The sequence below is a fragment of the Tachyglossus aculeatus genome, chromosome 1, assembly GCF_015852505.1.
Source record: "Tachyglossus aculeatus isolate mTacAcu1 chromosome 1, mTacAcu1.pri, whole genome shotgun sequence".
NCBI classification, from domain to species: domain Eukaryota; kingdom Metazoa; phylum Chordata; class Mammalia; order Monotremata; family Tachyglossidae; genus Tachyglossus; species Tachyglossus aculeatus.
Genome location: NC_052066.1, coordinates 134,805,662 through 134,823,961, shown reverse-complemented (window position 1 = coordinate 134,823,961; position 18,300 = coordinate 134,805,662). Strand labels below are relative to the sequence as shown.

Below are 18,300 nucleotides of genomic sequence, written 5' to 3'. Positions count from 1 at the left end.
TACCACTGATTGATTGATTTCTCTGAACACATTTTCATTATGCTAGTTATTGAATAATTACTATGGGCTAAAATATTAGGTTAATTGCAAGACAATCATATTACACACACTACTTCTCCCACACATTAAGGCCCTGAATTATTTCTACTTAAGTAAAGGCCCAACAATACACTTGTATAAATCTGTAAATAATCAATCATATTTCTTGAGTGCTTACCGTGTGTAAAGCACTATACTAAGAGCTTGGGAGTGTACAATATCAATAAAAATCAGAGGTCTTAAGGGAGGGAAAACTAAAGTGACACCCTGTGAAAATGGGACCCTGAAATTAAGTGACTCCCTACAGCCCTCTTTCACCCTAATATTTTCAGCATCTCACACCCCATTTTTACTTCCCTTGTTTTTGTTGGAATGGATGTAACTTGGTCTTAGTCAAACTATGATGGATATGTTTAGACCCTAAGTCCTTCTTTGTGGTAGTCTCCAGGGTAAATTATATGGCGTATATACCATGCAGTCTTGTCTTATGCTGTCAAGTTGTTTCCAACCCATAGAGACTCCATGGACTCATTTTTCCCAGGATGCCCCACTCTCCACCTGCAATTGTTCTTGTAGTGTATCCATAGAGTTTTCTTGGTAAAAATCCGAAAGTGGTATACCACTGCCTTCTTCCGCATAGTAAACTTGAGTCTCTGCTCTTGACTCACTCTCATGCTGCTGCTGCCCAGCACAGGTGAGTTTTGACTTGTAGCAGATTGCCTTCCACTCTCTACCACTGCCCAAGCTAGGAATGGAATGGGTAGGCCTCTGCTTGACTCTCCATCCAGAAGCCAAGACTGGTAGAGAAATGGAAACTCTCCAGGTGTGATCATGAGAGGGGATACCGTGTAGTACAGGGGTCAAAAAAAATATTGCAAAGTGTGACTCTACATAACTTTCCATGTAATCTATTTTGGGATATCTGTGCTCAACTCATTTTAGATGTTTAAATAATCCTTCTATGGGTTGATTATACTTGCTTAAATTTAAAGTTCCCTTCGGGTTTACTGAATATTAGGGAATTAGCACATTTTACAACACACCTATGGTTCACAGTAACTTTTAATGTTTCCCTTTAGCAATGTACTGTTGATATTTGTTCATTTCTTAAAAATCCTTGTGCTGATGAGCTGTTAAATCACCCAGGGACTGCAACTGTACATTATGGAATTTGTTTCTCTGTTGTTCAGATAATTATTTGGTGAGTTTTTTCCCCCCCAGTAGTATGGGACTAAGCTGTTTGAACAAAAGAACTAAAGTAAGAATCAAACTGAAGATTGTTAAATATGAATTAGTAATGTGAAATATTTTTCTTTTACAGACATTTAGTGCAAAACAGGGAAAAATTTTAACAAATTCTATAGAAACACACATACACACACACGCACACACATACACACACTGTCTTTCTGTTGGTAAGAAGACTTGATTGCTGGTGAGATTTTTAAATGGTGTGCTGGTGTGGCTAATAAAATTAAAGTATGACTGATCCCTTCTGTATTATGCATTTTCAAACACCTGAGCCTAGTGGCAAGAGCATGGGTTTGGGAGTTAAAGGTCATGGGTTCTAATCCTGACTTCGCCGCTTGTCTGCTGTGTGACTTTGGGTAAATCACTTAATTTCTCTGTGCCTCAGTTACCTCATCTATAAAATGGGGATTAAGACTATGAGCCCCACGTGGGACAACCTGATAAGCTTGTATCTACCCCAGTGCTTAGAACAGTGCTCGGCACATAGTAAGCACTCAAAAAATGCCATCATTATTATCTTCTAGACTGTAAAACCGGTGAGGACAGGGATTGTCTCTATTGCTGAATTGTATTTTCCAAGAGCTTAGTACAGTGCTTTGCACACAGTAGGTTCTCAATAAATATTTAAGCTCTTACTATGTACCAAGCACTGTACTAAGCAATGGGGATGATACAGGATAGTCAGGACCCACATGCGGCTCACATTCTAAGTAGTGGGAAGAACTTGTATTGCATCCCCATTTACAGATGAGGAAACTGAGGCACAGAGAAGTTAAGTGACTTTGTTCACATTCACCCAGCAGGCATATGGTGCAGCTGGGATAAGAATCCAGGTCCTCTAACTCCCAGGTCTGGGTTCTTTCCACTAGGGTTCTTTCCACTAGGCCATGCTGCCTTTTAAAGATTATGTTGCACTGCTAGTTACATTCTACAGTGCCTGAATCCAATTTTGTTTCTCCCCGTTGATCTTCCTGAAGTTTCTGGTCCAAGTGGTTACCCTTATTAAAATCTCATCTCCAAAAGAGGACTTCCCAACTAAACCCTTATTTCCCCTGCTCTGTCTCCTTTATGTGTTATCTGCACACTTGGATCTGTGACCTTTAAACACTTGATATTCTCCCCATCTTCAACCCTACAGCACTTACGTGCATAGCTGCAATTTATTTCAATATCTGTCTTCCTCTTTAGACTGTAAACAGGGAACATATCAACCAACTCTCTTTCTCTGTATTCCCACAAGGGTTTAGTACACTGCTCTGCACAGTAAGTGCTCAATCATCATCATCTGTGGTATTGTGGTCCTCTTTCTCCTAGGCTTATGCTTTTTCCACTAGGGTACACTGCTCTTCAGTATAATAGAATTGGTAGACATGATTCCTATCCACAAAGGGCTTACAAGGGAAGTGCCATTAAAATCAATTGCAGATGGGGGGAAATAGTACAGTATGAGGCTATTTACATAATGATATTTATTAATTCATTCAATCATGTTTATTGAGTGCTTACTGTGTGCAGAGCACTATACTAAGTGCTTGGAAAATACAATTCAATAATAAAGACAATCCCTGCCCACAACAGGCTTGCAATCTAGAAGGGGGAAGACAGACATCAAAACCAGTAAACAGGCATTAATAGCATTAATATAAATAAATAGAATTATTGATCTATACATATGAAAACAAGTAAACAGGCATTAATATAAATAAATAGAATTATACCTATATGTATATGCAAGTGCTGTGGGGTGAGGAGGCGGGTAGAGCAAAGGGAGCGAATTGGGTCAATGGGGAGGGGTGGGGGAACTGAGGAAAAGGGGGGCTTAGTTGGGGAAGGCCTCCTGGAGAAGGTGAGCCTACAGCAGGGCTTTGAAGGGAGGAAATGTGATTGGCAGATTTGAGGAGGGAGGGCATTCCAGGCCAGAGGTAAAATGTGGGTCAGGGGTCAATGGGGGACAGGTGAGAACGAGGCACAGAGAGAAGGTTAGCACCAGAGGAGCAGACTGTGTGGGCTGGGATGTAGAAGAAAAGAAGGGAGGTGAGGGAGGAGGGGGCAAGGTGATGGACAGCTTTGAAGCGAATAGTGAGGAGTTTACATCACAGCCCTGTTCCCATCCGTATCCCCACTTCCACCAGTATTTATTGAGAATCCTACGTGTGTAGAGGCTGTACTAGAGGAACATACCATAAGAGTCAAAGCTTCACTCCTGCATTGAGGAGCTTACAGTCGGTTGGTGGAGACAGGCAGGCATAAATTGCCAAGCTATTATAGGATGAGCAGTAATAAAAATGATAGAAAGTAGGCAAATTAATCCACAATCAGATATTCACCTGCATGCTAAGTGGTGGGGCTGATGGGATGAGTGGGAATTAGTCTGGGATGACTTCCTGGAGGAGGAGGGTTTTGGGAGGGCTTTGAAAGGGGAGGGGTTGTGTTTTGGTACATTTGAGCTCGGGCAGAGCTCTCGGTGGGGGGAAATCTGTGAACAGTGGGGTGGAAATGGGAGAGTTGAGAACAAGGTATAAAGAGCATAAACTGGGTTGCAGTGAGGGAAGAGCACTTAGTACAGTGCTGTGCGTACAGTAAGTGCCCAGTCAATACCATTGTTTGTAGATAGCAGAAAGGAAACTGCTGCAGGACAGCTTTGAAGCTAACAGTTTAGTTTAATGCTAGCTCTCTTGAAAAACGGGCAGTAGTCTGGTGCCTGGGAAATTGCAAATGACTTTCCCTTGCAGAACCCAAACATTAGCATATCTTGTACTTTGGGATTAACTCCAGTTAATCAATTATTTAGTGAGCACTTACTGTGTTCGGAGCACTGTACTAAATACTTGGGCGAGTACGTAGAACAGTTGAAAGATACGTTCCCTGTTTACAGTAATAATTATGATATTTGTTAAGCACTTACAAATATGTAAGTGTATATATGTATAAATATATACCTGTATATATGTTTGTACATATTTATTACTCTATTTATTTATTTTCCTTGTACATATTTATTTTATTTATTTTATTTGGTTTATATGTTTTGTTTTGTTGTCTGTCTCCCCCTTCTAGACTGTGAGCCTGCTGTTGGGTAGGGACCGTCTCTATATGTTGCAAACTTGTATTTCCCAAGTGCTTAGTACAGTGCTGTGCACACAGTAAGCGCTCAATAAATATGATTGAATGAATGAATGAATTTAGCGTGGAAAGAGCCCAGGCTTGGGAGTCAGAGGTCATGGGTTCTAATCCTGACTCCATCACTTGTCAGCTGTGTGTTTTTTGGGCAAGTCACTTAACTTCTCTGAGCCTCAGTTACCTCATCTGTAAAATGGGGATTAAGACCATGAGCCCCACGTGGGATAACCTGATTATCCTGTATCTCCCCCAGCGTTTAGAACAGTGCTTGGCACATAGTAAGTGCTTATCAAATACCATCATTATCATTTTTATTATTTACTCTGTGCAAAGCACTGTAATAAGTGTTTGGGAGAATACAATACAACAGAGTTGGTTGAAACATTCCTCGCCCATAAAATTGAAGTCTATAAAATTTGAAGTAGAAGATACATCCCCTCTTTTCATGATCTTACGAGTTCAAATTTCTCTAATTTACTCAGACAGCCTTTCTCTGCAAATAGCAGATGCAACAAATTATATTTCACCTGCTGGGTAGTTTACCTGGAGAAAAATAAAATCTTGCAAACTATATTTTACCATTTCTGTCCAAAAGTCATTAACAATTTGACATCCATTAATGTTTCATAGTAGGGGGATTTTTTTTTCACCAGCTGTTAGTGGCAGAAAAATGTCAATGCACAAACAGTGAGATGCAGAATCAGAAATTTGTCCCATTGAGATGAGATTTCTCTCTTCCTTCACTTTTTTCCATTAGAAATTTCAGTCTTTATATTCAAACTCTACCTGATCAAGACAGGACAATTTCATGGTGGCCTCCATTTTGCTGGACAGAAATTGAGTGCATAATTACCCATTCGCTGCAAATTTCCCTCAGGAACAGAAGGGCTCAAAGGAAACTAGTTGAAAACTGTGTCAAAGCCATTGAACTGAAGAGGTTTAAGTACCTTAATTTCTACGCTGCCCCTCTTAGAATGTAATTTTCTCACATTAATGCTTGTTTATTATTTCAGCTACCTACTCCCTTGTATTTCTCTTCTGCCTATATGTAATAAGAAAAAAATATGATACTTGTTAGGCTCAAGATGTGTGTCAAGCACTGTACTAAATGCTTGGGGAAATAAAATAATAATAATAATGATAGCTGAGATATTTATTAAGGATTACTATGTGCCAGGCACTATATTGAGCACTGGAGTAGGTTTAAGCAAATCGAGTTGGACAGTCCTGCATGGGGCTTATAGTCTTAATCCCCATTTTACAGATGAGGTAACAGAGGCCCGGAGAAGTGAAGTGACTTGCCCAAAGTCACACAGCAGACAAGTGGCAAAGCTGGAATTAGAACCCAGGTCCTTCTGACTCACAGGTCCACGTTCTAGCCACTAGGTCACGCTGCTTCTCACTAGGCCATGCAGTTTCAGCATAGCTACTACTCTCATCCCAAATTCACTCATTCAATTGTATTCCTGGTCTAAACTGGGAGGGAGAACAAGTATTTTAAACCCATTTTTCAGATGATGAAACTGAGGCACAGAGAAGTAAAGTGAACTCCCAAGATCACACAGCAGGATGATGACGGTGATATTCATTATGCACTTACTGTCAGGGACTGTACCAAGCGCTGGGGCAGATATTAGCATATCTAGTTGGACACAATCCCTGTCCCATGTGGGGCTCACAGTCTCAATCCCCATTTTACAGATGAGGTAACTGAGGCCCAAAGAATTGAAGTGACTTGCCCAAGATCACACAGGAGACATGTGGTGGAACCTGGATTAGACTTCATAACCTTCTGACCTTCAGACCCAGACAGTGGCAGCACGTCCTAGTGAAGAAGCAGTGGGCCTAGTGGAAAGACCATGGGCCTAGGAGTCAGAGGATTTGGGTTCTTATGCCAGCTCCACCACTTGCCTGCTATACGACTTACTCAAGGTCACACAGTAAATCACAAATCCTCTCTGGACCTCAGTTTTCTCAACTGTAAAATGGGGATTAAATACCTGTTCTCTCTCTTACTTAGACTGTGATCTCCATGTAGAACAGGGACTATGTCCAGGCTGATTGATTTGCATGTATCCTGGGGCTTAGAACAATACTTGACACATAGTGAGCACTTAAATACCATAAATACCTTCTACAGCCCAGCCCGCACCCTCCGCTCCTCGGCTGCTAATCTCCTCACCGTACCTCGCTCTCACCTGTCCCGCCATCGACCCCCGGCCCACGTCATCCCCCGGGCCTGGAATGCCCACCCTCTGCCCATCCGCCAAGCTAGCTCTCTTCCTTCAAGGCCCTACTGAGAGCTCACCTCCTCCAGGAGGCCTTCCCAGACTGAGCCCCTTCCTTCCTCTCCCCCTTGTCCCCCTCTCCATCCCTCTCATCTTACCTCCTTCCCTTCCCCACAGCACCTGTATATATGTATATATGTTTGTACATATTTACTACTCTATTTATTTATTTTACTTGTACATATCTATTCTATTTATTTTATTTTGTTAGTATGTTTGGTTTTGTTCTCTGTCTCCCCCTTTTAGACTGTGAGCCCACTATTGGGTAGGGACTGTCTCAATATGTTGCCAACTTGTACTTCCCAAGTGCTTACTACAGTGCTCTGCACACGGTAAGCGCTCAATAAATACGATTGATGATGATGATAAAAAAATGAAAAAGTGGCAGAGACACAATGAGAACTCAGATCTCCCAACTCCCAGTCCTCCACTCCTTCCACTAGACCACACTGCCATCCATTCTTTGTGTATGTGGGCAACAAATCTCTTTTTATCCTCCATTTGTATTTCTCTGCCTTGTCCTTTAAACAGCGTTTCAATCCATAAATTGATATACTAATAATGATTATGATATTCGTTAAGCTCTTACTATGTGCCAAGCAATATACTAAGGGCTGGGATAGATTATAAAATAATCAAATTAGACACAGTCTCTGTCCCACACTTTGTGTGTCAGGAGGAAGGAGAACAGATATTTAATCCCTATTTTACTGATTTTTTTAATGGTATTTGTTGAGCCCTTAACTACGTGCCAGGCACTGTACAGAACACTGAGGTAGATACAAGTTAATCAGGTTGGACACAGTCCATGTCCCACATAAGGCTCATTTTACCGATGAGGTAATGGAGGAACAGAGAACTGAAGTGACTGCCCCAAGGTCATGCTAGACAATAAAAAAAAATAAAAATGATAATAATAATAATAGTATTTGTTAAGGGCTTACTTTGTGCCAAGTACTGTTCTAAGCACTGGGGTAAATACAAGGAAATCAGATTGTCCCACGTGGGGCTCACAGTCTTAATCCCCATTTTACAGATGAGGTAACTGAGGCACAGAGAAGTTAAGTGGCTTGTCCAAGGTCACACAGCAGGCAAGTGGTGGAGTCAGGGTTAGAACCCACATCCTCTGGCTCCCAGGCCCATGCTCTATCTACCAGGCCAAACTGCTTCCCTGGTGAGGCAACTGAAGCAGAGATGGGTTAAGTGACTTGCCTGAGGTCACACAGCAGACACAGAATCTCCTGACTCCCAGTCCTGTGCTTTTTCCATTAGGCTAGCCTGTGTGTTCTTCCCCTCCCACGACCTCTTTTCTAGGCCACTGTTGACAAATGGGAAGTGACATTCTGCTGAAGGGAGGTGAAGTGGAAACAGTAGCACAGACATCATCCCCGACTTTCTCCACTGCCCTGCTAAATGGAGACACCACCTCTCTGCCAGCTGTCCACCTCCTCTCTCTCCCCAGTCACTTTTGGGTGTCCCATCTCCCTTACAGATTGGCAATGGAGTCAGGGACAGTGCTCTTCTTCAGTCTTGGCCTCTTTCTCTGGGACTTTGATGACTACATCATCTATTTGAGGCAGGAAGTCAGACCAATGCTGTCTTTCAGCAAAGTCAGTGGGCAAATTGCAGTTACTGATTTTTCAAGACCCCCCATTTAAGAAATTCAAGTGTTACTTGTTTAGGTGTTGATTTTAGTAGTCGATCCTGGTGCGGTGTTAAATGTGTTTGGAGGAGAACTAAAATGTGTGCAAAAGAGTACAGCGTCATGGATTAAAGGTCTTGCAGTTTTTAGACTATTTGCATTTTGTATGCTGAGCCATGAATTCAAAAGAGATCTTAAATAGAAAAAAATGCATTATGTATACAAGACTGCTTCCCAAATTTCCAATTAATTTGATGTGGTATGCACTCTGTCTTCAGAACAATCAATTAGCATCCTGGCTCCATGTCTGAATATCTGAATACGAGATTAAAAATGGGAGGCATGTATACTGCATCAGAATATAGATCAGAATTGTTAGTGAAGTTGGTTCTAATGCTCCATTCAGAACAAGTCATGTAATGAGGTGTAAAGATTTTAAACATTTGTGATAATAAACATAATGAATATCCTCATCACTTCTGGAAAAACTGCAACTTCAAAATGCAAAGCTGTTTTTAGAGATGGCCTATGGTTGTTTCTCAATATGTCATGACATAAATACATTTTATTCTTTAGTGAGTTCCTTTTGATAAATAAGTGTTAATGTAAAAAATTCCTTTAGCAATCTGGGATAAAATCAGTCATTATAATGCATTTATTCTTTTTTATTTGTTCATGTGGCTGCTTTTTACTGTTCAAAACAAACAAAAAATTAAAACTGAAGCCAGAATGGAAATATATTTAGAGAGTAAGTAAAACCTAATCAAGTGAAAAAGTTAATCAAACAGTGGGATATATTGAGTGCTTAATGAGGCTGAAACTGTACTAAGCATTTGGGAGAGTATAATAGAAGCAAGACACTTCGTCTATCTTACTGCAACCTCTTGCCCCTAATCTTCCACTGATCTGGAGTTCCCTTCCCCTTCATATACAACAGATCATCATTCTTCCCGCTTTCAAACTCTTATTAAATCATATCTCCTCCAAGAGTCCTTCTTCCACTAAGTCCTCATTTGCTCTACTTCCTCTCCCTTCTGTGTTGCCTATGCACTTGGTTCTACACCCTTTAAGCACTTGATGTTAACTCCATCAATCAATCAATCAATCAATCGTATTCATTGAGTGCTTACTGTGTGCAGAGCACTGTACTAAGCGCTTGGGAAGTACAAGTTGGCAACATATACAGATGGTCCCCACCCAACAGTGGGCTCACAGTCTAGAAGGGTGAGACAGAGAACAAAACCAAACATATTAACAAAATAAAATAAATAGAATAGATATGTACAAGTAAAATAAATAAATAAATAGAGTATTAAATATGTACCAACATATATTCATATATACAGGTGCTGTGGGGAAGGGAAGGAGGTAAGACGGGGGGATGGAGAGGGGGATGAGGGGGAGAGGAAGGAGGAAGCTCAGTCTGGGAAGGCCTCCTGGAGGAGGTGAGCTCTCAGTAGGGCCTTGAAGGGAGGCAGAGAGCTAGTTTGGTGGATGTTCAGAGGAAGGGCATTCCAGGCCAGGGGGATGATGTGGTCCGGGGGTCAATGACGGGACAGGCAAGAACGAGGCACAGTGAGGAGATTAGCGGCAGAGGAGCGGAGGGTGCAGGGTGGGCTGGAGAAGGAGAGAAGGGAGGTGAGGTAGGAGGGGATGAGGTGATGAACAGCCTTGAAGCCAAGGGTGAGGAGTTTCTGCCTGATGCGCAGATTGATTGGTAGCCACTGGAAATTTTTGAGGAGGGGAGTAACATGCCCAGAGCATTTCTGGACAAAGACAATCCGGGCAGCAGCATGAAGTATGGATTGAAGTGGGGAGAGACACGAAGATGGGAGATCAGAAAGGAGGCTGATACAGTAGTCCAGACGAGATAGGATGAGAGCTTGAACGAGCAGGGTAGCAGTTTGGATGGAGAGGAAAGGGCAGATCTTGGCAATGTTGCGGAGCTGAGACCTGCAGGTTTTGGTGACGGCTTGGATGTGAGGGGTGAACGAGAGAGTGGAGTCGAGGATGACACCAAGGTTGCGGGCCTGTGAGATGGGAAGGATGGTAGTGCCATCAACAGTGATGGGAAAGTCAGGGAGAGGGCAGGGTTTGGGAGGGAAGACAAGGAGTTCAGTCTTGGACATGTTGAGTTTTAGGTGGCGGGCAGTTATCCAGATGGAGATGTCCTGAAGGCAGGAGGAGATGTGAGCCTGGAGGGAGGGGGAGAGAGCAGGGGCAGAGATGTAGATTTAGATCCTCAGAACCTCATCACGTATGCATTTTTCTGTAATGTACTTTATTGTCTTTCTCCCCCTCTAGACTGTAAACTCCTGGTGAGCAGGAAACCTGTCTACCAATTTTGATGCACTGCACGCTTCCAGCTGCTTCATACAATGTTCTGCACATAGTAAGCACTCAGTAAATACCACTGATTGACTGATTTCCTGCCCTCTAGGAACTCAGCTTCTTCTGAGCCCAATACTTTCAGCATAGTGAATGGAGTGAGTATGGGGACTGGAATGGGGACAAGAGAGAAGAGAGGCAGTTAGACAAAATCTTCAGAGCTTATCTTACACCTAATTTGTTTAATTTTTATCTTTTAAAATTTATGCCCTCTCAACTGTTTCAGAAAAACTGACCGTTTTAAATGGTGATTAAATTAAAATAATGATGTATCAGATTGTTATTGATTTGCATCAGGATTTTCAGATGGCTCTCAAAGTTGAAACACTAAGAATTTTGCTTGGAGGAGCTCAAATCTTCTAAAGTCCAAGTGCAAGCCTTTTCCATTGTAATTCTCCTCTGATTTTCTTTTTACATCAAACCTATCCATCTCTTTTGGTTTTTTGTTGTCAAAAAATCTCTTTTCTGTTGTTTGGTTCCCTTCCATTCATCAAAGATCACTGTCATCACCCATATTAGTTGCAGGCAGAATTGGAGATTGGATAGCACAACCAATTTCCTTTCTCTGCTTTAATGAGTTCATGGGAAGAGAAACTGGTCACAGAGTCCAAGGCCCTACATGGTGAGGACCTTGTAGCCACTGGAGTTGTGATCTAAACTACTCTTATTGGGATGCCAACCTGAAAGATTTTAGCTCCATCCATAAATCACCAGACTACACTCCAGAGTTCCAGTACTGTCTGAACCTTCCTTATTCTAGAATTGGTGGTGCTCCTATGTCTGACAGACCCTGGAACCTCTGACCTTCACCTGACTTACCAAAGTTCACACCAGAGACAGGTGAAGTCAGGGGAGGGGAAGTGGAAAAGGATCATAGCCAATGGATCTCTTGTCTCAAGAGAATAGCAAGTTGTGGAAGCAGCATGGCCTAGAGGAAAGAGCTCGGCCCCAGAAGTAGGGACCTGGGTTATAATCCTTGCTCCTCCACTTGCCTGCTGTGTGACCTTGGGCAAGTCATAATTTACCTGGGCCTGCGTTTCTATACCTGTAAAATGGGGGATCATATTATCAGACTAGGAGCCCTTGCGAGAGAGGGCGTAGGTCTGATCTGATCATATGTATCACAGTGCTTGAGACATGCTAAAAACTTAGATATTTCTGAAAAAAATGACTGAATCTTTCAGAACGTAGTCATGACCTCTGAGGGGAAAAAAACAATGTGATTTTTATTTATTCGATTCCTTTTGACTAAAAGATATGTACACCATTGTAGCCTGTATTTTCTGCCAGAAAAGATGATGGGTGGACAAAAAGTTATTAATAATATTAATACTATGTTTTAATAAAGCACTGTTATGTTTTCAAAATGCTTTCACATCAATGATCTCATTTTATCTTCAGAGCCAGAAAAGGCAGAAGTGGCTCTCAAATGGAATAGGAGGCTGCTGTTGCTGTTGTCTCTCCCAGCCTCCCTCCTGTTTCCTTCCCTCAGTCCCCCTGCCCCCCAGCACGGTTGTTGGCAGAAAGACATCTAAGATCCCCAGCCCCCTGACACCAGCCAGCTGACAAACAATGGATTAATAGAGTAGACCCTGTGGTAGAGGATATCTGTCTTCACTCTCTATCCCACCTAATCTCCGTGTACCCTTTCGTTTAAAAAAAAAAAACCTCTTTTCCCCTCTGCATTCAGACTAATGCACCTTCTTCAGCCAAAAAAATTGAAATATTCTTTCCTAGAACACCAAGGTGTTTCCAGGGGCAAGTAAATAGATTAGGGCTGGGGTGGGGAGGTAATTATCCATCACTGGTGTTCACTGAGCACTTAATAAATGCTTATTTGTTCTCATTCATACCTCACAGACTCAGAGCTAGAACACAGGTCTCCTGACTCCCCTGCTTCTTGCTATTCCCATGGGACCATGATTTTGTGTAGGGACAGAGAATCACCTTCTCTTTTTTTAATGGTATTTGTTTAGCACTTGTTTAGCATTTGTCAAACACTGTTCTAAGCACTGGTGTAGATACAGGTTTATCAGGTTGGACACCGCACCTGTCCCACATGGGGCTCACATTCTAAATTGGAGGCAGCTAGATTTAACCCCCATTTTACAGATGAGGTAACGGAGGCCCAGAGACATTAAGTCACTTGCCCAAGGTCACACAGCATGCTATTGGCAGAGCTGGGATTAGAACTCAGGTCCTCTGACTCCCAGATCCATACTCTTTCTACCAGGTTGCACTGCTTCTCTTACTCTTCCTGATCATATAGCACAACAAATGTCCCAAAGTGAAGCAGAAATCAGCCCCTGCAAAATATTCTACAACTACTTGGTTTCTTTTCAAAGTTCTTCATGAAAACCATTTTCTTGGAATTTGGAGTCACAATGGGCTGAATGAATGGAAAGAGACTGGAGTTGTGACTAGCATAACCAGATGTAAAATCCTTAGGAAGTCATGCTTCAGGTATTCTGCCCTCTTGGATCTTCTAGGAGGCATCCCTGAGTTAGAAATGAACATTGACGAAATGGGCTATTTTGAAATATGGTTTGGCATCAGTAGAAAAGCTGATTACAAGCAAGAGGCATTACATCTGAGAGCACAGAATCTTTCCATAGAATATTACGGCCCTGTAATTAGCATTACAGAAGACATTAGAAGCCTTCTGAATGATTTCCTAGGAAGGCAGGGGCAAAAAGGAAAATACAGCACTTGACAGTAAAACCAGAAGGCTAAATTTCATCCGACAGAGCCATTATCTAGGACATAAGTGTTTACTAGTCTAACTGGGCTCTAAGGATTCTATCCTCAGTAGCTTTTAGTTCTAAGTGATTTTTCGAACAGAAACCTCGAAATGCCACCCAAACTTTGAAGTGTATGGATATGTCAGCTAAGGATACCTACCTTATGTAGCCATGCTGTCTGTTGTCATTTTCCCCACCCCTCACCTGGCCCTTCTGACTGGCACATTTGTCTTTTTCTTGCCGGTTCTTGAGCATGGAACAGTACTTTGTATGCCAACTACATCCATGTCTCTGTTTATATTATACTGCTCAAAACCCACTTCCTTTCAGAAGATTTCCTGAATAACTTTTCTTCTCTGAAACTGCTTAATCCACATCTTCACACTCCTCAAAAAACTCAGTGTATGCTCACCTACCTCTGCAATAAACAAAAACTCCTTACCATCAGATTTTAAAGCATTCAGTTAGCTCACCTCCTCCTACCTTACCCTGCTGATTTCCTATTGCAACCCAACTTGCACAATTTGCTCCTCTAACACCAAACTACTCACTGTTCCTTTGTCTCATCTATATTGCTGCTGATCCCTTGTCCTCATACCTCTGGCCTGGAACTCCCATTCACATCCATCAGACCTCTCTCCACCTTCAAAAATCATCTTAAAATCATATTTCTTCCAAAAGGTCTTTCCTGACTAAGCCCTTATTTCCCTTACCTACCCTCCCATTTGTGTTACCTGTGCACTGGAAAGAGCACGAGCTGGGGAGTCAGAGGAACTGGGTTCTAATACTGACTCTGCCATTTGTCTTCTGTGTGACCTTGGGGAAGTCACTTAACTTCTCTGTGCCTCAGTAACCTCATCTGTAAAATGGGGATTAAAAGTGTGAGCCCCATGTGGGACAACCTGATTACCCTGTATCTGTGTATCTACCCCAGTGCTTAGAACAGTGCTTGGCACATAGTAAGTGCTTAACAAATGCCATAATTATGATTATTAACCTGTAAGCACTTTGATATTCACCCCATCCCCCACCTCACAGCAGTTATGTACATTCATCCTTATATTCTGCCATTTCCTTTAGATGCAAGGGATTTTAATTCCAAAGTCCCCCACCAGAGTATAAGCTCCTTATGGACAGGAATCATATATCCCAAGCACTTAGCATAGTGCTCTGCATGAAGTAAACATTATAAACTGCACTGATTGATTTACTCTCTAATTCCTAAATCCCCCTTCCAACCCTGGACCTTTCCTCAATGTACTCTTGTGATTATTGTTTCTCTGTAATAATAGTAGTGATAATTGTAGTATTTTTTAGGTACTCACTATGTACTAAGTACTGGGGTAGTAATAAGAGTATAGTGCTCTGCACATAGTAAGTGGTCAATAAATACGATTGAATGAATAACCCTTTATGGTATGACAGTATAACAGGCAGGGTGAAATGTATTTAATCCCTGCTTTACACATAAGGAGACTGGGGTACTTCTTGACCAAGATCACTAGGCAGGCATGCAGCAGAGCAAAAATTTGAACTCAGATCCCCTGACTCCTGGGCCTGTGATCTTTTCATTAAGCACTGTGTGAGAAGCAGTGAGGTTAAGGGGTCCAGAGTTCTAATCCCAGTTATGTCACTTTCCTCCTGTGGGACTTTAGGCAAATCACTTCATTTTCTGTGCCTCAGTTTTGTCATCTGTAAATTCTTTACAGAGAAGGAGATTGAGGCCCAGAGAAGTTAAGTGACTTGCCCAAAGTCACACAAGATTTTGTTGGATTTGGGATTTAAACCTGGGTCTTTTGACTTCCCGAAGGACACACTGTCATATTCCTAGGATGCTTTAGCAATTGGTGGATATTATTGAAGAGTTTCTAACTATTATTTCTGAGAATTCATGGAGAACGGGAGAATTCCTCGAGAACTAAAAAAATTCAGATGTTGATCCTGGTAAATATTTTACTAATTGGCATTGCCACTCAGGAAGAGGAGGGCAACTGATAGATGATCAGTTGACCAACAATTTAGGAGAGCACAAGACAGGAGGAAAACAACAGTATGGTTTTATGATGACCAAACTCTGCCAGACTGATTCAACTTCCTCAAAAACAGGCTGATACAGTTCATGTAGGTTGGGGAGGTAGTAGTCATAAAATAAAATAGGTGGTGAGGTCACTGGGGTAATAGACAGAGGAGGCAGAGACACAGGAAGTCTAAGGAGGGAAGTAAACTTCTGGAAAAACTGGCGAGGGCAATTGGCATGGGTTTCAATAAGGATGGAAAAATAATTTTGCCAGGCAGAGTTAAAGTACGTGGGGATGAACTTGAGGTGGATGAAGTTGACCTGATATCTAGATTTCTTTCAGCAGTGCTCTGTGGCTTGTTCAGAGGGTTGAAGAAAGTGGACTGTGGAGGTGGTCCAGGGCTGGGGGTTAGTGGTATGAGATCCATAAAGAGATATTGACATTAATGTAGGTTAAAGAGTCGCAGCCCCGGATATTATTAAGCAATTACTCTGTTGTATCTACTGAGCACCTACTGCTTGGAAAGTACTATACTAAGCACTTGGAAGAGTACAAGAAAAGATGCAATCCCTGCCATCAAGGGGTTTACAATCTACCAATCTTACAGAGAAAGCCACATGGCCTAGTGGGAAGAACATGAACTTGTGAGTCAGAGGATTTGGGTTCTAATCCCAGCCCCACAATTTGCATGCTGTACAAACTTGGGCAAATCATTTAAGTTCAATGTGCCTCAGTTTGTAAAATGGGCGTGCAATATCTGTTCTCCCCCCTACTTAGATTGTGAACCCAATGGGAGACATGGACCATGTCCGACAAAGTGTGTGTTTACTCCAGTACTTAGTACAGTGCTCGTCGCATTGTCAGTACTTGGAGAAGCAGCGTGGCTCAGTGGAAAGACCACGGGCTTGGGAGTCAGAGTTCATGGGTTTTAATCCCAGCTCTGCCACTTGTCAGCTGGGTGACTTTGGGCAAGTCACTTAACTTCTCTGTGCCTCAGTTCCCTCATCTGTAAAATGGGGATTAAGACCGTGAGCCCCACATGGGACAACTTTGATTACCTTGTATCCCCCCAGTGCTTAGAGCAGTGCTTGGCACATAGTAAGTGCCTAACAAATACCAACATTATTATTATTATTACTTAACAAATACTATAATTATTTTTAATCACTGATTAATTGGGATTGAAGGTAAAGTGAGTACTTAAATGCTTAAGGATTAAGCATTAAGTGTATTAAGTGTATAGGTGCTCCTTAGGAGGAAAAAAGTCTAGGCATAAGAGAAAAGGCTTCTTGGGAGAGATGTGATTTTTGAAGCACTTTGAATATGGGGATGGTTGTGATTGGTCAGATACGGCTCAGTAGATCTTTAGTTTGATCTGGAAACCATGCTGATGTCTCATTCTGTTTAACAGTCTGGCAAAGAAAACATTGGCCTTATTGATATAGATTCCTACTTGCTTTGTCAATTGTTGACTCATTGGCCAGTGTGCTGCCTGTGTAACACAATTTTGTAACAGCAGTTAGCTCTTACTTTTCAATACAGAATTTTGGTTGTGTATATGACTTCCTTAGTAGAGGATGATACATTACCCCAGTTGTTTTAGACTTATCAACAGTTCATAACTAATTCAGTGAAGAGGTAGATAATCATTTTCATGTCTTCTTGAGGGTGAGTGCACTCCTTTGCATCTAGAAATTCTTCAATAACTTTCTCCAGAACTTTGGATGATGCTCAGTATGTTGAAAAAGGTGTGGTTCCCAGAGGGGCAGAAGTGTTTTTGAATGTCTGCATCCAGGCCCCTTTTTGCATCGAGGCCTCTTTTTACATCGAGACCTCTTTTTGCATTTTACAGGGTGGCTATATAAAATAAATTGAACAAGGACACCAGGCCCATTACACACCTCAATTTTACCCCACAGGTAAAGGGGATAGGACTATGGGGATTGTATTCAAGGAGGAACTGGATAATTACTCAAGTCATTTTGCCCTTCTCTTGGGTGCGAATTAGGTTGCATAATCTCAGAAGGCAGAGACCTTGACTTTCACTCTTAGTGTACTCACCTAAGAGCCTGTTAAAGTGCAGAGCACACTATAAGAGCTCATTGATGCAGCATGGCCTAGTGGAAAGATCACGGGCCTGAGACCTAGAAGCCCTGGGTTCAAATCTCAGCCCTGCCTTTACCTGCTATGTGATCTTGGGCAAGCTACTTAACTTTCCTCTGCATCAGTACCCTCATCTGCAAAATGGGGATTCAATACCTGTTCTCCCTCCTATTTACTCTGTTAGTCCCATTAGGAACCTGATTATCCTGTATCTATCCCAGTGTTTGGCATATAGTAAGTGCTTAACAAATATGACAATTACCATTATTATTATTACTATATTACTAGTGATGATGATGATGGTGGTGGGAATAGTGTGAATGAATTCCTGAACTTGTCTACCCCCTTTATAGACCACTCAGCCCAAGCAGGAGAGACTCAGTCTCTACTTATGATTTACTATAACTTGTAAAATACACTGAGAATGAATGGAAGAACACAAAAGCTTATGCAGTTACTATAGGTCTGATCAGTATTTCCTATCCTCCCTATCTTCAGCACAGTTTTGGCTATTTGGGGCCTTCTGTTCTGTCTTTCTTTTCAAGAAGATTAGAGATCACAGTACAAGATCTCTAGGGATAATTGGTTGAGAGAAAAGGCTGATGGGGATCCTCAGCTGTGAGTCTAATTCCCAGTTATGCTTAACAGGGAAATGAATGTGTGTAGGCTGGTAGTCTTGGAAATAATGCTTGTGAGAGTTGGATTTATCA

General features: G+C 41.9%; 1 non-coding gene across 1 annotated transcript; it reads right to left on the bottom strand.

Annotated features, from left to right (window-relative positions):
- Positions 1-743: 743 nt before the first annotated feature.
- Positions 744-880, bottom strand: LOC119935775. The gene has a single exon (XR_005453440.1). It is a non-coding gene; the product is annotated as a small nucleolar RNA SNORA7 (small nucleolar RNA).
- Positions 881-18,300: the final 17,420 nt, after the last annotated feature.